Here is a 19,864-nt window from a genome sequence, read left to right as displayed (position 1 = left end):
GAGTGCACATCTAAACCATCAGCAAATGCTGTGGGCTTATTCCCAGAATCCAACTACTTCTCACCGCTCTCATCCAAGTCCCCATCATCTGTCCTGGATTATCACAACAGCCTCCTAACTGGTTTCCTTGCTTCCATTTTTAATGCTCTTTGGGTTTATTTAACACAACAGCCAAAGCAATGCTGTGAAAATGTTCTACTGGGTCATTCCTCTGCTCAAAACTTCTAATAGCTCCCTCCTCTGACCTCACTTCCTATGACTCTCCCTCATTTACCCACTCCATCCACAGAGCCTTTGACTAGAATACCCCTTTCTCTCCAGAAAGGTGTATCACTACTTCAGCCTTTACTCAAGTCATCTTCTTAGGAGACCTTCCCTGGACATAATCTAAAATTTCATGCAACCGTCTTCCCCGCCCCACAAACCTTCCATGTTCCCTCCTCTCATTCAAATTTGATTAGCACTTGTCCTAAGATACCATAAAATTGAATTGCTTTATCTTGTTTGTCTATCTCATCAATAAAATATAAGCTCCATGGGGGCAGCATTTGTTTTCTCTTTTGTTCACTGCTCTATCCTCAGTAAGAGCAGTGGAATTCAGGAAGCACTAAAAAAACACATCATGGCATGACTGCCTACATTTTGTGATCTCATTAAAAATTTTGCAGAAATTAACAAAACTGTGATCTTCCCTAGTTGTGACAGACTGTGGCAGTCCTTTCACAAACACACCTCTCCTTTCTCATTTTCTGGCAGTAATGCTCACCTTCTTCCCCTTAGGAGGGGAACCCTAATTAGGTCTAACCACTATGACAAACAATGTTTACTCTGACAATTGCGTTTAGGTACAGGCATATGATACAATTAAGGCCAATGAAGTTTACTAGGATATGTTTTCCTTATTAAAAAATAGTAGAATGGAAAAACGCCCATGTTGCAACCATGAAGAGCGACACTGCCAAAACACTCAAGATGGCAGAGTACAAAAATGAAAAATATCCATGTGGGTTCCTAATAACATCATTATGGCAGTCCATTAATCACTGTACTCGAGGCTTCCTATTGCATAATATAAGAATGCTAGTGGCCCAGTGCACAAATTCATGCACCTTGAAAGGTTCTGTGAGCTGCGAGGCTTCAGTGGGCATAGGGGTGGGTCTCAGTCCATCCTCCACGCCCCTGCCTAGAACCCTGGTCCCAGTCTACCTGCAGCCCTGATCCTGCTGCCACTGCTCCCATGTACTAACGGCGCCGGCCCCGCTCGCACTCGCTGATGGCATGGAGTGATTAGGGCCGGTGCCTTCAGCGGGTGTGAGCAGCAGCTGCTGCCTCAATCGCCCCTTAGGAGCACGGGGAGGTGGAGAAGCCCTCAGAGGCAATTGGGGCTGGCAGCCGCCACTCGCACCCACTGACAGCACCAAGCGATTGGGACCAGTGCCAGGAACCAGCAGCAGGTGCGAGCAGTGGCTCCAGGGCCGGCTGCAGGTGCAAGTGGGGCCAGCGCTGGCAGTGGGTCCAAGCGGCAGCTCCAGTGCCAGAAGTGGGTGCGAGCGGGGCTGTCACTGGCAGCAGGTGCGAGAGGCGGCTGCCAGCCCCAATCACCCCTCAGGAGCAGGGGGAGGTGGAGAAGCCCTGAGGGGCAATCGGGACCGGCAGCCGCCGCTCGCACCCGCTGACGGCACTGAGTGATCGGGGTTGGCGCTGGGCGCTGGCAGCGGGTGCAAGTGGCAGCTCTGGTGCCGGCAGCAGGTGTGAGCACCGGCGGGACTGCAGCTTGCGGGAGCAAAGAATTTTCAGTAACCACCAGAGGCTCACCCCAATGACAGCAACCGGCACCTCGCCTTGGTCTGATGCCTCCGCTCACCTGCTCCACCATCCCACCACGGCCAACGCCCGCCATGTTCCACACTCTGCCACCTGCTGCCGACGTCTGCCATGTTCTACACGTGCCCCCCGGTGGTCAGCGCAAGTCATAACGACTGGTTGTTCGGTTGTTCTGCCGTTCAGCCTATTTTCATATTAGCCTTTTATTATAAAGGATATCCTTTAAATAGTGATAGATCCCTCATTATTTCAACTAGTTTAGTAAGGTCTTCTATTACTTATATGTCAAACTAAAATTAAGCTGGAAGTCAGGTGTTTTGTCCCCTTTTTTATACTGCATGCCTACAGAACATGTTGTATGACAATAAAACAAGAGTCATTTTCTCATAGGAATAATTTTATAAACAGTGTGTTTGTTCTTAAGAATTAAAAATTATGACCAAAGAAAAGGCAGTCCAAATATATAGCTTTGAAATAATGTAAGTAGTAAAATTATGCTCTAAACTACTAAGTGCCTAACCAGGTTATGCAGAACTATTAGTGCTCATCCAAAGGAAGGAGGAAAGGGAAGAAGGGAGAGATAAAGTTGGGTAAAAAGTGAGAAGGGAGGCCTCAAGGCCAAATAAAACCAGGGCATGATGATTTGAACATAACTAATTATGCTTCCTTTGTGTGTTGGACACACTAGAAGGCAATGCGGGATACCTCATTGGTCTCCTTTATCCTGCAGGTAATCCTAGTTTGGAAGGGAAGGGGGTTATAGGTCAGTGATGGTTTAAGTCAAAGAGCTAAGAGCCATTAGGTTTTGATTTTTTAACTCAAAGGGAAATCACTAGTCAGTAACAAAGCCAAAACTCTAACTATCCTAAACTAAAACTCAACAACTTCTTAGTATAATAACCAACAAACCACACTACTTCCTCATAAAAATCTTATAAACTTGGAAAATTCCCATAACTTTACAATTCCCATGCCATTAAATAATTTATTCTGGATAGCAAGTAAATGCCAGTTATTGACTACTAGAAGCCAGGTGCATGAAATTCGTGAATGGGGGGAGGGGGAGTCCCTCAGCCCACCTGCACCCTCTCCAATCTGGGACCCCTCGAGGGATGTCCAACTTCCCATTAGAAGTTGGACATCCCTCTCACAATCCAGGACTGCTGGCTCCCAACTACTCACCTGTCTGCCTGCCTGATTGCCCCTAACCACTTCAGCCTCCCAGCCTGATTGCCCCTAACCACTTCTGCCTGCCAGCCTGATCGACGCCTAACTGCTCCCCTGCCAGCCCGATTGCCCCTAACTACCCTCCCCCTGCTGGCCTGGTCACCCCTAACTGTCCTCCCTGTTGGCCTGGTCCCTCCCAACTGCCCTCCCCTGCCAGCCATCTTGTGTCCACATGGGGGCAGCCATCTTTGACCACATGGGGGCAGCCATCTTGTGTGTTGGAGTGATGGTCTATTTGCATATTACTCTTTTATTAGGTAGGATAGTGCTAAGTCATATGTTATTCCACTTAATCACTGCCTATTAAATAGATATTATACAACTTTACAGATGAAGAAAATAAGACACAGGGCGGTAGAGTGAACTGCCCAAAGTTGTACAACAGGTAAAGGGATAGACCTGGATTCAAATTCAGTTCAGTGTGCTTCCTTAATGCAGCATCCCACAAACCGCTACCTAATAAAGCCTCCCTAGTGTCACAGGAATTAATTCGAGCAACCCGTCTTCTGATCATTTCAGGAGACAGTCTGTTTTCAAATCACTGGTCAAGTTTTCTGCACCTAGAGCTCCGCTGAAGACACAAATACTCTTTAAATAAAAACACATCTCTAGGGTAGTCCAGTGTATGGCAATTTCTATTAACAAATTCACCAACTGCATTGCTTTTGTTACTAATGGCAAAAGCACCCTAAATTTCCCTTACTGAAGTAAAACCTAGTCAAACTTCTTTGCAGGAAAATCTCTAAAACGTTTGTAAGTATGAAAAAGTTGAGGAAATGTTGATACTTTAAAATAAATCTTGACCCAGTAAGAACTGGCACTGGGACTTTTATTTTCTTGCAGTCAGCAAAATTAAAAACCTATAAAAATTCAAACAGTAGTTAAGGGCATACATTTTGAAGTACTTGCATACATGGTGAGTCACTTCAGAAACTTTATACTGAGACCATTTTTAATATGTAGGCAGAACTCACTTTAAAGACCTATAACCACTAAACAATGAAAGAAAAAGCAAGTCCACATAGGGTTTTACTAATTGTTTTCTCTGAGAACTGTTTTCTCTAGGGGAGAAAGAAGAATATTACTGCTCCTATGCAAACATATTTAGAAGTTGCCGTTTTTAACAGTGCATTAATCTCAATCTTTGGAAAAATCAAGTGAAGGCCACTTTAATCACTCAGCTTAAACAAGCAAGATGTAAGGAGAGAGCAGAGTTGGGAGGAAGTAAGAGAGAAATGGGTCAGTAGGTGGCAGATGTTAACTGATTCAAACTTGAAAGAACTGCAAAAGCATGAACCAGGCTTTGTGAAAATTATTAAAGTGAAGTACAGAAAAGAAAAAAAAAGTGCAAAACTTGTGCAAGAGTGTTCTATTGAGTAGAACAGTGGTCATCCAAAAATCTATTGTATTTTTTTTTGAAAAAATACAGAATTAACAATATTGTCAGTCATACATTACCTTTCTAAAGCATTACTATAGACAGCAAACTTTATTTCCTCATTTACTTTGAATAACTCTGTGATATAGATTGTATACTCATTTATACAGATCAAGAAACTGAAGCTCAGATTAAATAATTTGCTAACAATCTTAAGTGAGCTACAGCTCAAATATAAACCTTATGATTCTAAGACCAGCATTTTATATACCACTATATTAAACTCCTAGTGGCCTGGTGCATGAAATTCGTGCACGGGGAGGGGGTGTCTCTCAGCCCAGCCTGCACCCTCTCCAATCTGGGACCCCTGTGGGATCGGGCCTAAACGGACAGTCAGACATCCCTCTTGCAATATGGAACCGCTGGCTCCTAACTGCTCACCTGCCTGCCTGCCTGATCGCCCCTAACTGCCTCTGCCTTGGCCCCACCACCATGGCTTTGTCCGGAAGGATGTCTGGAAGGTCTCCCGGTCTAATTAGCATATTACCCTTTTATTAGTATTGATGGCCATTATGGTCTTAAATATCTACACAAGAGGTAGAGAAATATATCATTTGGGTTAAGTTTTTTTTCATAAAACAAAGAAACAAAACAACTACTTCTATCTTCTCTATCCCTGATAAATGTTTTTTTCTAAAATATAAGCTTACAAACCAATGACTGGTGATCATGTGATAAACCTATCAGAAACAAAAGAGACTCTGAACAGCCTAAGCAATCTTGAGAAAGTAGAACATAGTTGGAGGGATCACAATATTAGGCAGTAAACTGTACTACAAGGCCATAATAATTAAAACAACCTGGTACTGGCATAAGAACAGGCATATAGATCAATGGAACAGAAAAGAGAGCCCAGAAATCAACCCACATCTCTATGGTCATTTAATATTTGACAAAGGAGGCAAGAGCATACAATGAAATAAAGACAGTCTCTTCAATAAATGGTGTGGGGAAAATTGAACAAGTACATGCAAAAAAGTGAAACTAGACTACCGATTTACACCATACACAAGAATAAACTCAAAACGGATTAAACAGTTAAATGTAAGTCATAAAACCATAAAAATCCTAGGAAAAAAATGTAGTGAGTAAAATCTCAGACATCTCTTGTAGCAATATATATATTTTTTTCTGTTGAAATAGTTATTTTTTATTTACTTAGCTTTGTTTATAGCTTTTTAAAAAATCTTTTATTGTTGAGATTACAGATGTCCCTCTTTTTTCACCCCATAGCTCCCTTCCACACGGTTCCCACTCCACCCCAGGTCCTCGCCACCCTGTTGTCTGTGTCCATATGTAATGAATACATGCATATAAGATCTTTGTCTCATCTCTTCCCGCACCCCCTTCACCCATTCTCTGAGAATCGTCAGTCTGTTCCATTTCCATGCCCCTGATTCTATTCCATTCGCCAATTTATTCTGTTCATCAGATTTTTTATTCATTTGATTTTGAGATTCACTTGTTGATAGATTTATTTATTGTCACATTCTTGTTCACAATTTTTTATCTTTACCTTTTTCTTCTTCCTCTTCTTAAAGAATATCCTTCAGCATTTCATATAATACTGGTTTGGTGAACTCCTTTAGCTTTTTCTTGTCTGTGAAACTCTTTACCTGACCTTCAATTCTAACTGATAGCTTTGCTGGGTAATCTTGTTGTAGGTTCTTGCTATTCATAGCTTTGAATATTTCTTGCCACTCCCTTGTGGCCTGCACAGTTTTTGTTAAGAAATCAGCTGACAGTCATATGGGTACTCCCTTGTAGGTAACTAACTGTTTTTCTCTTGCTGCTTTTAAGATTCTTTGTCTTTTGCCCTTGGCATTTTAATTATGATATGTCTTCGTGTGGTCCTCTTTGGATTCCTTTTGTTTGGGGTTCTCTGTGCTTCCTGGACTTGTAAGTCTATTTCTTTCACCAGGTGGGGGAAGTTTTCAGTCATTATTTCTTCAAATAGGTTTTCAATATCTTTCTCTTTCTCTTCTTCTGGCACTCCCATAATTCCAATGTCAGTACGCTTGAGGTTGTCCCAGAGGCTCCTTACAATATCTTCATATTTTTGGATTCTTTTTTCTTTTTGCTCTTCTGGTTGGGTGTTTTTTGCTTCCTTGATTCTCGGGATCTTCTAGTCTTCCGTTGAATCCCTGTATATTATTCTTTATTTCAGTCAGTGTATGCTTAATTTCTGACTGGTGCTTTTCCATTTTTTTGGCATTCTAAGATCCTTGAAGGTCTCACTAAGTTCCTCTGAGGTTTTTAGAAGATTTTTTTGAGTAACCTTATAACTGTAGTTTTGAACTTTATATCCAGTAGTTAATCTCCTTGAGTTGATAGACTGGGCTTGTGTAGTAGGTGTCCTATAGGGCCAGTGGCCCAGCCTCCCTAATCACCTAAGGTGGACACTCTTGGTGCATCCCTTTGTGGGCTGTGTGCACAGTTTTGTTGTAGTTGAGCCTTGATTGCTATTGGTGTCACTGGGAGGAACTGACTTCCAGGCCAACTGGCTGTGGGGACCAGCTGTGACTGCAAGTTGGAGAGCTGCTGTGCAAGAAACACCATTATGGGGCAGGACTTGCTTCAGTGGGGCTTTGGTGCTTAGAGTCTGCCCCTTGAGTGTGTCACTTATGGATGTGAAGAGTTGTAATCTGGTATGGTCTCACAGTGACCACTGGTATACTGGCTCTTGGGTCTCTAGGGAGGTGCAAAGTCAGCCACTGCCTGGGGCCACATAGCAGGAGCTACAGAGAGATCTGCAGATTCCTCCTCTTTGTTTGGGGTTTGGAGGTGCCCAGACGAGGCCCACCTGTGAAGCAAAGCAGGCTGGTGCTGGTGCAGGCCTTGGGCCTTTTATTGATAGGTTTAGGGCTCCCTGACCCAGCTACAGCTTGTTTGACAGGTTTTAGGCTGAGAAAGGATAGACCAGTGGTCGGCAAACTGCAGCTTGTGAGCCACATGCGGCTCGCAAGCCGCGGTTTGCCACTCTATTGACTGAGTTTGCTGACCACTGACCTAGATTCTCGATTCCAATAATTACAGGCTGTTGTTGTTCCTTGTGATTAAGCCCCTATCCCAGTGGTTGGCAAACTCATTAGTCAACAGAGCAGCAAACCGTGGTTCGCAAGCCACAGCAGCAGTTTGAGGACCACTGGGATAGACCATTCATATGCAAAAGCACACAGCTTGGGTGGGGTTGTAAACTGGGTGGGGCAGGGTCTCAGGGAATCTCCAGGGCGGAGCAAACAGCAATGGCTGCCAGTCAGCCCCACACCAGGGAGGTCCCAGCACGGGAACAATGATTGCTGCGAGCGCCTCTGTCTGGAAGAAAACCACCCCCGAGTTCCTGCCCCAATGCCAGACAGTCCAGTTTCTCCCCATATGTGTCTCGGTCCCCCAGAGCCTCGCCCTGCACTGGAGTTCAGAGCCAGTGGGAGCTTGTAAATTCAGTTCACGGTGCAGGCCTTTTAAGAAGAGCAGCTGCGTCTCCAGCAGCCTGTGTGTCACTCAGCCCCAATCCATACTGCTTTCTTCCATTTTTACAGTCTGTAGTTCTTTTTCCCCAGCTCTGGAACCCTGGGCTGGGGGTCTGGTGTGGGGCTGGAACCCCTCGCTCCTCTAGGCAGCCTCTGAAGAGGCAATCTCCCTCCTGATTAAAAAGTTGGCACACCCAGGTGCCGGACCAGTCCCTTCCACACCTCCGCACCTCCTACCAGTTTCAGTGCACTTTCTTCTTTACCTCTCTAGTTGTAGTACTTCCAACCAGCCAGCTTTCCCGCAGTTCTGGATGATAGCTGTTCTGGATTTTAGTTGTAATTTTGATGTGGTTGTGGGAGGCAGCATGTACAGGCCACCTATGCCACCATCTTGGTTCTCTGTTTATAGCTCTTTTTCTTGTAGCAATACTTTTGCTGATATATCTCTTAGGGCAAGGGAAACAAGGGGAAAGATAAACAAACGTAACCACATCAAACTAAAAAGCTGCACAGCAGAGGAAACTATCAATAAGATGAAAAGGGAACCCATTGCATGGGAGAGCATATTTGCCAATGGTACATGAGGTAAGGGATTAATTTCCAAAATATATAAATCATTCATACAACTCAACAAAAGGAATACAAACAATCCAATTAAAAAATGGACAAAGGACCTGAATAGACACTTCTCTAAAGAGGACATACAGATGGCCAATAGATATATAAAAAAAAAATGCTCAGTGTCACTAATCATCAGAGAGGTGCAAATTAAAACTACAATGACGTATCATCTCACACCTGCCAGGATGGTTATCATGAATAAATCAACAAACAACAAGTGCTGGTGAAGATGTAGAGAAAAGGGAACTGTTAGTGGGAATGCATACTGGTGCAGTCACTGTGGAAAACAGTATGGAGTTTCCTCTAAAAATTAAATATGGAACTGCCTTTTGACCCAGCCATTCCACTTCTGGGAATATAGCCTAAGAATCTTGAAACACCATTCAGAAAAAATGTATGCATCCCTATGTTCATAGCAGCAATTTTTACACTTATCTACTAAAAACAGCCCAAATACCCATCCTATATAATAAAACCCTAATATGCAAATTGACTAAAAGGCGTAAGGACTGGCATTAACGACCAGGCGCTGTGACATGCACTGACCACCAGGAGGCAGATGCTCAATGCAATGAGCTGCCCCAGACCGGCATCTGCCCCCCAAGAGGGAGGCGACTGGCGGCGGTGGGGGTGGGGCCAGCGAGCGGGAGGTGCCAGGCCGCCAGCCAAGGTGGGTGCCAGCGGGGACTCCCGATCCCCCTGCCAGTTGCCCCACAGAGGAAGGCGACCAGCGGCAGCGGCGGGGGGCATGGCCGGCCAGCGGGCAGCACCAGGCTGCCAGCCAAGGCAGGTGCCAGCGGGGACCCCCAATGGCCCCGCCCGCCAGTCGCCCCACAGATGGCCCTGATTGCCAGCCAGGCCTAGGGACCCTACCTTATATATTGGGAACAGTCTCTTAGATTTAAAAATTAAAACCTGGCAAGGCTACTCTAACACTGAAAAAAACAGGATGATGCAGCAATGACATGCATGGACTCTGGCTTGCACATTTTGTGGTCAGCCCTGACTCTGACACTTATAATTGTGTGACAAAGCCAATTACTTAACTTCTCTCTGCTTTAGTGTTTCCACCCATAAGATGGGGCAAGTGGTACTACTGCCTCAGCAGGATCATGTTATGTACTACTTTTTATAATCAGGGCAAAAAAATATAGCTGCCCATACAACAGCAAGATGCCTTTCACCTGTATGAAAAGTATGGTCACTGGTGCATGCAGCATCCCAGATTGTGAGAGGGATGTTCGACTGCCGGTTTAGGCCCGACATCCCCTGAGGGGTCCCAGATTGTGAGAGCACACAGGCCTGGCTGGGAACTCTAATAGTGAATAATCTTGAACATAGAGAGTTTCTAATTTAAAAGTTCAATATATTATGCTATGGAAACATAAAAAACTATATTATACATCTAATTTTAGAAATTCATACTCCTTAACAAGTGATTCAGAAAATATATAAAACTGGTTTTTGTGTTATTTCATATGAATATAAATCATGAATATCCAGTTAATAAAGTAAATATGTACTGAAAGAATTTGACCTATTTACTACAACTTTAAGAAATATATCATTTTGCCCAGCCAGTGTGCCTCAGTGGTTGAGCACTGACCCATGAACCAAGAGGTCACCAGTTTGATTCTGGTCAGGCACATGCCTGGGGTTGCAGCCTCGATTCCCAGTAGGGGGTGTGCAGGAGGCAGCCTATTGATGCTTCTTTCTCATCAATGTTTCTATCTCTCTATTTCTCTCCCTCTCTGAAAAATTAAAAATAAACATATTTTAAAAAATAAATATATCATTTAATTAAATGAATTTAAGTGCCCTTCTTTCATTTCTTTCTATTCCAAGCAAGACAGCTGGCAAGTTTTTTAAAAGGAAAACACAAGACTTAAGGGAGGTGGAAAGGTGGACACTAACAACGAAACCTTGGATATGGCTGAATGGGACTGTGTTTACCACTAACTAGTCAAAGTAGTTGGTGTATTCACATGGGTTTGTGTGTTGCAAAGACAAAACATGAAGCAGGTAAGCTGCTCAACTGACAATCTTACTATCCCCTTCCTTCCTAGTAATATATCACATGTTCTGAGACTCTGGGCCAAGAAGCAGATGAACTGCTATGCTACATCAATCTAACCGCATGTGATAATGCAAACAGGGAATTTAGTAGATAGGCATTCACAGGCAGAGGCGGGTGACCTGGTTGCATAAGTCCATGGATTCTGATGAAACACTGATAGAAAGATGGCAGCTGATCCCTAAACTAGAAGGTAGAGTTTTCATAGGCAGGAGGACCTTAGGACTGCCTGCTTTATTTAATGTATATTTCACAATGTCTAAAACAGGAACATTTTATATCTCATTTTGAATCAAAACATTCTTATAAATAGTGCAATACTGAAAAGGTAAAATGCTTCAGATGTTTAAATCAGGCAAAACTGGTTCCATCTAAATTGGATTTCTTTCACTCACACTAAATTCAGAATTTACCAACACTGAAATATATCCCTCTCCTTTGTTACAAATGTCAAACATCTAATTTATCAATACGAAAACTTAGAAGAAAAATAAATAGAAAAATATGGCATAATCTTCTTTCCTATAATTGAAATGGCTTATCTACATTTTCTAAAAAATGGAGCAATGACACAAGATACAATACCTTCTGGAAGTGTTTCTCCCAAATGTTAAAATAATGGGTCCTGAGAACAGAGTTCTGAAATAGCTCACAATCCAAACATTTCCTGAAAATTAAGAGAAATAAGTGTTACTTCAAGTGCATCTTATCTTTAAAAAAAACAGTTTGTTTTACAACAAAATCCTAACTACTGACTAAAATAAACTAACTCAGAAAACAAACAAGATTTATTGCAAGATAAAAATATTCTTAACTATACATCAGGGGTCCTCAAACTATAGCCCCCGGCCCGCCGAGGACATTTATCCGGCCCGCCGGGTGCCGCTGCCTGTCCTGCTTAGCAGCCGACTCACCCCGGGCCCGCAGTGCGCATAGGAATTTGCTCATAGTTTTTTTTTAAAACTATAGTCCGGCCCTCCAACGGTCTGAGGGACAGTGAACTGGCCGCCTGTTTAAAAAGTTTGAGGACCCCTGCACATGCTTTCCTTGGGCATAGCTGTTGACCAAATCTGATTTAAAAAATCTGCATTATAAAATTATTTACCAAAATAGACTACTTGTTTTTATTAAATTTTTATAGTAGTCAACAGAGAGTTTGAAACAACTCTTTTTTTTTTTCTTGACCACTGGGAACAAAATTTGTTAAACTAAGAATTGGAACCATTTTAGATCTAGAATGGCATCAACTTGAGGGAAAGTTTATACTTTCAGGAACAAAACAGTGGGTGAAATGTTTTGGGCAAGAGGCATAGTCTCCATTTAATACTGTGGTAGCTGAGAAAACTTCACATTGATCAGCAGGCCAAGGACAGTGATGCTAGTTGGAGATAAGGAAGACATGACACAAACTCCCTGGCTCCATTACAGCAGCATTCCATTTATATCAGTCACTGTCCTTATATCTGTTTTACATTTCTAGAGTTCTCAAATTCTATCCTACAGCCTATAACCTATATTCATAAATGATAGCTTAGCCCAGAAATAAGTCCATAAACCTGAACTTTAACCTCTCAAAATAAAGTAGCTATTTTTTTTTCATGTAGCATTTTTTAAAAATAAATCTTTATTGTTCAGATTATTACAGGTGTTCCTCTTTTCCCCCCCCCCATAGCTCCCCTCCACCTGATTCCCCACCCCACCCCATGCGCTCACCCCCCGCCACTGTATTCATCCATAGGTGTAAAATTTTTGTCCTATCTCTTCCCACACCCCTCACATCCCCTTCCCCCTGAGAATTTGTCAGTCCACTCCCTTTCTATGTCCCTGATTCTATTATATTCACCAGTCCATTCTGTTCTACAGATTTTTTATTCACTTGATTTTTAGATTCACTTGTTGGTAGGTATGTATTTGATGTCATTTTGTTGTTCATAATTTTTATCTTTACCTTTTTCTTCTTCTTCCTCTTCTTAAAGAATACCCTTCAGCATTTCATGTAATCCTGGTTTGGTGGTGATGAACTCCTTTAGCTTTTTCTTGTCTGTGAAGCTCTTTATCTGACCTTCAACTCTGAATGATAGCTTTGCTGGATAGAGTAATCTTGGTTGTAGGTTCTTGCTGTTCATCACTTTGAATATTTCTTGCCACTCCCTTCTGGCCTGCATAGTTTCTGCCGAGAAATCAGCTGACAGTCGTATGGGTGCTCCCTTGTAGGTAACTAACTGTTTTTCTCTTGCTGCTTTTAATATTCTCTCTGTCTTTTGCCCTTGGCATTTTAATTATGATGTGTCTTGGTGTGGTCCTCTTTGGATTCCTCTTGTATGGGGTTCTGTGTGCTTCCTGAACTTGTAAGTCTATTTCTTTCACCAGGTAGGGAAAGTTTTCTGTCATTATTTCTTCAAATAGGTTTTCAATATTTTGCTCTCTCTCTTCTTCTGGCACCCCAAAAATTCGGATGTTGGTATGCTTAAAGTTGTCCCAAAGGCTCCTTACACTATCTTCATATTTTTGGATTCTTTTTTCTTTTTGTTTTTCTGGTTAAGTGTTTTTGTTTCCTCATATTTCAGATCTTTGGTTTGATTCTTGGGGTACGTTGATCTACAGTTGAGTTTCTGTATATTCTTTATTTCAGACAGTGTATGCTTAATTTCTGACTGGTCCTTTTCCATTTTTTTGGTATTCTCATTAAGATCCTTAAAGGTCTCACTAAGTTCCTCAGTGGTTTTTAGAAGATTCTTGAGTAACCTTATAAATGTGGTTCTGAACTCTATGTCATCCAGTAGTTTGCTTTCCTCCATTTCTTTCATTGGTGACATGTTTCTTTGTCCCCGCATTTTGCTGCTTCCTTGTGCTGATGGAGTGGCTTTGTGTGGTAGGTGACCTATAGGGGCCAGTAGCTCAGCCTCCCCAATCACCTGAGGTGGACGCCTTTGGTACACCCCTTTGTGGGCTGAGTGCAAAGTCTTCGTGTAGTTAAGCCTTGATTGCTGTTGGTACACTGGGAGGAATTGACCTCCAGGCTAATTGGCTGTGAGGACCTGCTGTGTCTATAATGGAAGAGCTGCTGCACTGGAGACACACTTATGGTGCAGGACTTGTTTCAGTGGGGCTTTGGTGCTCACTGAGTCTGCCTCTTGAATGTGTCACTTATGGATGTGAAGAGTTGAAATCTGGTGTCTCACACTGACCACTAGGTACACTGGCTTCTGGATCTCCAATGGGGGGCAGGTCAGCTACTGTCTGAGGCCATCCAGCAGGAGCTACAGCGAGAACTACAGTTTTCTCCTCTTTGCTTGGGGTTTGGAGGTTTTGGAGCTGTCTGACCCCGGCTGCAAGTTTGCTAGGTTAAGCTGCGATGAGGCAGGTCATTCATATGCTAAAGCCGCTGCTTGGAGCTTGGGTGGGTTTGTAGATTGTGCGCGGCATCTCAGGGCGTGACTTGGCTAGGGCGTGGCAAACAGCGATGGCTGCCAGTTAGCCGGCTCTGCATCTCCAACCACGACCCTGCGTCCCGTGCCCCAGCACAGTAAACAATTATTCCTGCACGCAGCCCTGCAAACAAGCCACCCTCACTTTCTGACCCCACGGCAGACAGTCCAGCTTCTCCCCATAGGAGTTTGGGTCCCCTGCGTCTTCCCAGAAACTGGAGTTTGGAGTAATCGGGAGCTTGTCTCCCTTCAGGTTGAAAAAAAAGCAGCGCTCCCAGTCGCCCGTCGCCAGCCCAATTCGAGCGCCTCCGTACCTCAGCTTTTCAGCGCTTGTGCACCTCTCAAAGCTGTTTGCTCTTTTCTTCTAGTTGTAGAACTTCCACTCAGCCAGCTTTCCCGTGGTTCTGGGTGATAGACGTTTTGTCTTTTAGTTGTAGTTTTGAAATTGTTGTGCGAGGCAGCAGTTTAGGTGTTTACCTATGCCGCCATCTTGGATCCTCTCCTCATGTAGCCAAAGTAGCTATTTTACTTATTTCTTCATTTTACCAGTGGTCTTTAGTCTCCCTAAATACACGGGTACCAAATGTCTGAGAGATGATTCCTCAATATCCTAGGAGGGAAGGCTCTTCAACCACTGTACCTCTAAGTCACTGTCTCTATATCTTGCTTATTGTCATTCTCCCTGTGAACTTTTCATTCATCTTTGAATCCCCCAATACCTAGCATGATGCAAGGTACAGAACAGATGCTCAGTAAATGTTTTGTTTAATAAACCAGTGAATCTTAGAAATGCTATCAATTACTATACCATGCTGAAATAAAAAATACCATAAAAGGAAAGAAAGTTATATGGTTCAACTACGAGAATAGTTGCCTTTCTTAAAAAAAAAAAAAAAAAAATATATATATATATATATATATATATATATACACACACAGACACACACACACACACACACACACACTTTTATTGATTTGAGGAAGGAAGAGAGAGAGAAACATCCATGATGAGGAAGGAATTATTCATCAGCTGCCTCCTGCACAGGCCACACTGGAAATCAAGCAGTAACCCAGGCACGTGCCCTGACCGGGAATCGAACTGTGACCTCCTGGTCGATGCTCAACCACTGAGCCATGCTAGCCCAGCATACTTGCCTTTCTTTTAATTACTTCATTCTTTCTCTCTCTCATCCTCTCCCCACCCAGCCCCCCCACCTCAGTTCTTCATCAGCAAGACTCTTCAAGTATCTATGTCGATGCTCTGCCAGCCCCTATAGACAATTAGCCTAGCTGGGTAGCACGTCTCTTTATAGGTGAATTGGGACTCCAGTCCTACTGTCTGAGGTCCTACACCCTATTGCCATGATAAATGGACATTAACACAAATCCCCTAAGCACATATTGGCAGCTCCTAAGCTACCCTCCATCAACAGCAGGAAATGTCACTTATATGTGTAAGTCAAAATACCTAGAATCAGCACTAAAGGCAGAATGTTCCCCAAACTTTAAAAGACAGAAAGTATCACCTTAAAGTAGAATTATAACTATTAGAAAAAACAAATACACAAACACCCTGAAGAGACTTCCTACTGACTAAAAAGTGTGCGTGTTTTTTTGGTGGTTTTTTTTTGTTTGTGTTTTGTTTTTGTTTTGTTTTGTTTTGTTTTTTGCCCCAAATCATTTCCTATTAGGACACTACTTTTTCAGCAGCTAAATAAAAACATTACCAAATCATTTTACATAATAAAATTTAACCTTATTCTGACATTCCACATAAAGCAAACAAACCTCTCTATCCAATAAGATCCCATCTAAACTATGTAAGGTGTAAACAATACCTTAATTGCTTTTACTTACATGACTTTGAAACTATTCTGGGCTGAAGTCACTGACTCAAAGTCACATTACAAAAAAGTAAAATGTACGTCCAGCCATCATGGCTCAGTAGTTGAGCATCAACCTATGTACCAGAAGGTCAAGGTTCATTTCCCAGTCAGGGCATATGCCCGGGTTGGGGCTCTATCCCCAGTGTGGGGTGTGCCGGAGGCATCTGATCAATGATTCTCTCTAACCATTGATGCTTCTGTCTCTTTCCCTCCCTCTCCCTTCCTCTTAAAAAAAAAAAATATATATTAAAAGACAAGGAAAATGATGCAATATACCCAGGAGGAATGATCTACTTAAGACAGTATCATAGTACCTTCTCCCTCCCTCATTAGGAGACACCAAATGCTTAGTGCAATTAACAGGTACATCTCTATTTGAAATGTATTACATATATACACATTAATTTTATAAATATAAATATGTACTAAGACAATATATTTAAATAAGTTTATCACATATCATGGCTCCCTTATTAACACCAATCTGCCTGCATAGAGACAAATGACAATTCTATACACTAACAACATTTAAAATCAAAACATGAAACAGGGCAATTCTTTTTTTCCAGTGTCTCATAAAAATTGCTAACAACTAAAATTCAGGTTACGAAGCTATAAAAAAATTTTAGGACAGGAACTGCAAAAACAGCATCCCAAGTACAGACTTTTGATGGTTCAACTTACCATTTTTTTCCACTTTACTATGGTGCAAAAGCTAAATGCATTCAGTAGAAACCATACATCAAATTTTGAATTTTGGTATTTTCCTGGGCTAGCGACATGCTGTATGATACTCTCTCCCTTGTGACAATGGACAGTGGCAGTGGGCTGCAGATCCCAGTCAGCCAGCCATCAAGGGTAAACAACTGATACTTTACAGTGTACTGTGCTGGCAGCATTTTTTGGATATTGTGTTTTGTTTTCACATCCCATCAGGTCTACAAAATGTTCATTTATGTCTTCTGCTTCTAGTGGGAAAAGGAGGAAGGCAATAACTTTTGAGATGAAACTCAAGATAACTGCCCAAATGTAGGCTAATGGAAGTGTTTTGAGCACATTAAAGGTAGGTTAGGCTAAGCCAGTGGTCGGCAAACTCATTAGTCAACAGAGCCAAATATCAACAGTACAACGATTGAAATTTCTTTTGAGAGCCGAAACCGGTTTGGCTCAGTGGATAGAGCGTCGGCCTGCGGACTGAAGGGTCCCGGGTTCGATTCCGGTCAAGGGCATGTACCTTGGTTGCGGGCACATCCCCAGTGGGGGGTGTGCAGGAGGCAGCTGATCGATGTTTCTCTCTCATCAATGTTTCTAGCTTTCTATCCCTCTCCTTTCCTCTCTGTAAAATACCAATAAAATATATTTTAAAAAAAAAAATTTCTTTTGAGAGCCATATTTTTTAAACTTAAACTTCTAACACCACTTCTTCAAAATAGACTCGCCCAGGCCATGGTATTTTGTGGAAGAGCCACACTCAAGGGGCCAAAGAGCCGCATGTGGCTCGCAAGCCGCAGTTTGCCGACCACAGGGCTAAGCTATGGTGATTGGTAGATTAGGTATTACATGTATTTTCAACTTACGATGGGTTTTTCAGGATGTAACACCATCATAAGTTGAGGAGCATCTGTATATTAAGAGTTTCTGCTTTTTTCTTTCACCTTAACAAGCATATGTCCAACTAATTTGCTTAGAGGAGCAGAAGACTTAACATGCCTCAAAGCCAATAATGCCACATTAGTAAAACTAAGGAAGCACAATAAAATGACAGGAATTAACTACCATAGATTAAAAGGAACAACAAATATTTTTCAAAAACCTCAGAATATATCAAAACACACAAAAACAAGTTAACTCTACAAAATATTTCCCTTCAGTTTAATAAAATTCTAACACAAATGAGGTATTATTGGCACTTGAGTTTACTGGAGAAAAAAAAGGGAAGGAAACTATAAAAAATGGAATCTAGGTTACACTAAAAATGTTTGTCATAATGGTACAAATGTAGAATGCCAACTTTTTTTAGGTTTATTATAATATCACCAGGAAATTCATTTAAAAAGTATGTGTCCATTAAATTAGATAAATTTCCATTATTTAATTTACTACACAAGTACTTTTATACTACTCAAGCCAATCTTTTGCAATTTAGAAATGACTTAATGAAAGAGAAACAATGATATTATAAAATTTATGCTTTTATACCTTCTCTCCCTTGGTAGAAGGGCAAGACCTTTATCGTGTAAATCTATAATGGATCCAAATGTTTCATTTGATGCTACTCCACAAAGAACACGGGATGAATACATATTTAAGTACCATAATCCTAAATAAACTCCAATGACATGATGTTACTTTGTCTTTTCTAAATGAGAAATAAAACACCTCAATTTCTTTTTATAAGTTAAGCCAATTTCCTTTGGAATTTCTCAGTAGTAAAATAAAAAGTATTTTTAAAGGTACTAGTTACTATTATGAATCACATGTAATGTTCAGTGACTATATCCTCTTCAGATATTTTAATTTTCTTTCTTTAAAAAGCAATTCAAGGTCTAATACAATGTATCTACAGTTGACCTTTGAACAACATGGGTTTGAACTATGTGGTTCCCCTTATACACAGATATTTATAATCAATAAATACCTGTACTATTTTTTATCCACAGTTAGGATCTGTGGATGTGGAGGGCCAACTGTATGCCATTCTATATAAGGAACTTTAACATCTGTGGATTTTGGTATCCACAGAGGTACTGGAACCAATCCTCTAAGGATAATGAAGGACAACTTAAGTTTATGGGGAGTCAAAAGTTATACAGGGATTTTCAACTGGGGGGGGGGCGCAATTAGGGAGGGAGAAGGCACACCTAACCCCGGGTGTTGTTCAAGGGTCAACTGTAATCTGCATAATTATGTAACAGGCAATTCATGGTTCACATACTTTGAGAAGTATGAAAGCAAGGGGGCCAATCAAAATCTTCTATTATTTCCAATGTTCTTGGTTAGATTTTTATTTGAACTCAAATTTTAGATTGGCAGTAATTTGATGATAAAGATAACTTTGTTATTTTCTCCAATACTTCCTCTGTCCACCCAAATGACTGAAAGCCTTATACTCCTAAAGCTCATTGATTATGATCACAATACCTAAGTTCTAATTCATCTACATAAAATTGGGATTTTCCTTTTCATGGATGTGTTAAAGCCTTTGCATTATCTTTAAATGGGCTACAACCTTGAACTGAAAATAAACTATATTAATGGCATCACTCTTACAGATCTCAAAGTTAAATAAAGAGATAACTCTGAGTCTAGGTTTAGACACACTTAATTTTAACACAATGCCTCAATCTCAGGTGAGCCTAGTAAATCCTCCCACAAAGCCAAGTGTGTGTGTCTTTCTATTTTTTCTTTTCCCTTTCCTCTTCCCCATGAGGTTAATGAACAAAATATTACACTTCTTAAACATATTTGATGGTATGGAAGTAAACTATCCATTAGTCTGTAAAAGAGGTACCGTAGTACTTACCAGTTCAGTATGGAATAAGCCATAAACACTCCATAAAATCAAGTGTATCTAGAGTAGACCATCTCCCCATTTGAAATACCTGCTATAGAATATGTTAATTCACAATTCCATTTAGGAAATATATTTCTTCCTCTCTCACCTGTTCCCCCACCCATCTTGCATTCAATTCCATAAATAGCAATTATCTCCCATTATAAAACAGTTGGCGGTTAAAACAATGAGCCAAGGAAGAAAGTACAATATTCTATAACTGACATTTACTGCATTGGCCTTGGACTTCTAATCTTTACCAGACGGGCACACAAATCAATCCATCAGCTCATAAAGGTGTGCTTTTTTAACCTCTAAAACAGATGGGATTGGCCAGAAGTGT

The 19,864-nt window shown here is 41.5% G+C and overlaps 1 protein-coding gene across 4 annotated transcripts in view; it reads right to left on the bottom strand.

Annotated features, from left to right (window-relative positions):
* NRIP1 (nuclear receptor interacting protein 1) overlaps nucleotides 1-19,864 on the bottom strand; it is a 135,316-nt gene that overhangs the window by 100,417 nt on the left and 15,035 nt on the right. For 3 of the 4 annotated variants that reach the window (XR_013959824.1, XM_080654010.1, XM_080654011.1), the window contains exon 2: nucleotides 11,240-11,321. The gene's annotated coding sequence lies outside the window, so the exon portion shown is untranslated. Of the gene's footprint in view, nucleotides 1-11,239; nucleotides 11,322-12,602; nucleotides 12,715-19,864 lie in introns of those variants that run through there. The other variant, XM_080654012.1, reaches the window with a different exon arrangement.

This window comes from Plecotus auritus, assembly GCF_963455305.1.
Source record: "Plecotus auritus genome assembly, chromosome: 2".
NCBI classification, from domain to species: domain Eukaryota; kingdom Metazoa; phylum Chordata; class Mammalia; order Chiroptera; family Vespertilionidae; genus Plecotus; species Plecotus auritus.
The sequence above is the reverse complement of the archived record's forward strand: the minus strand, read 5'-3'. Positions and strand labels throughout refer to the sequence as shown.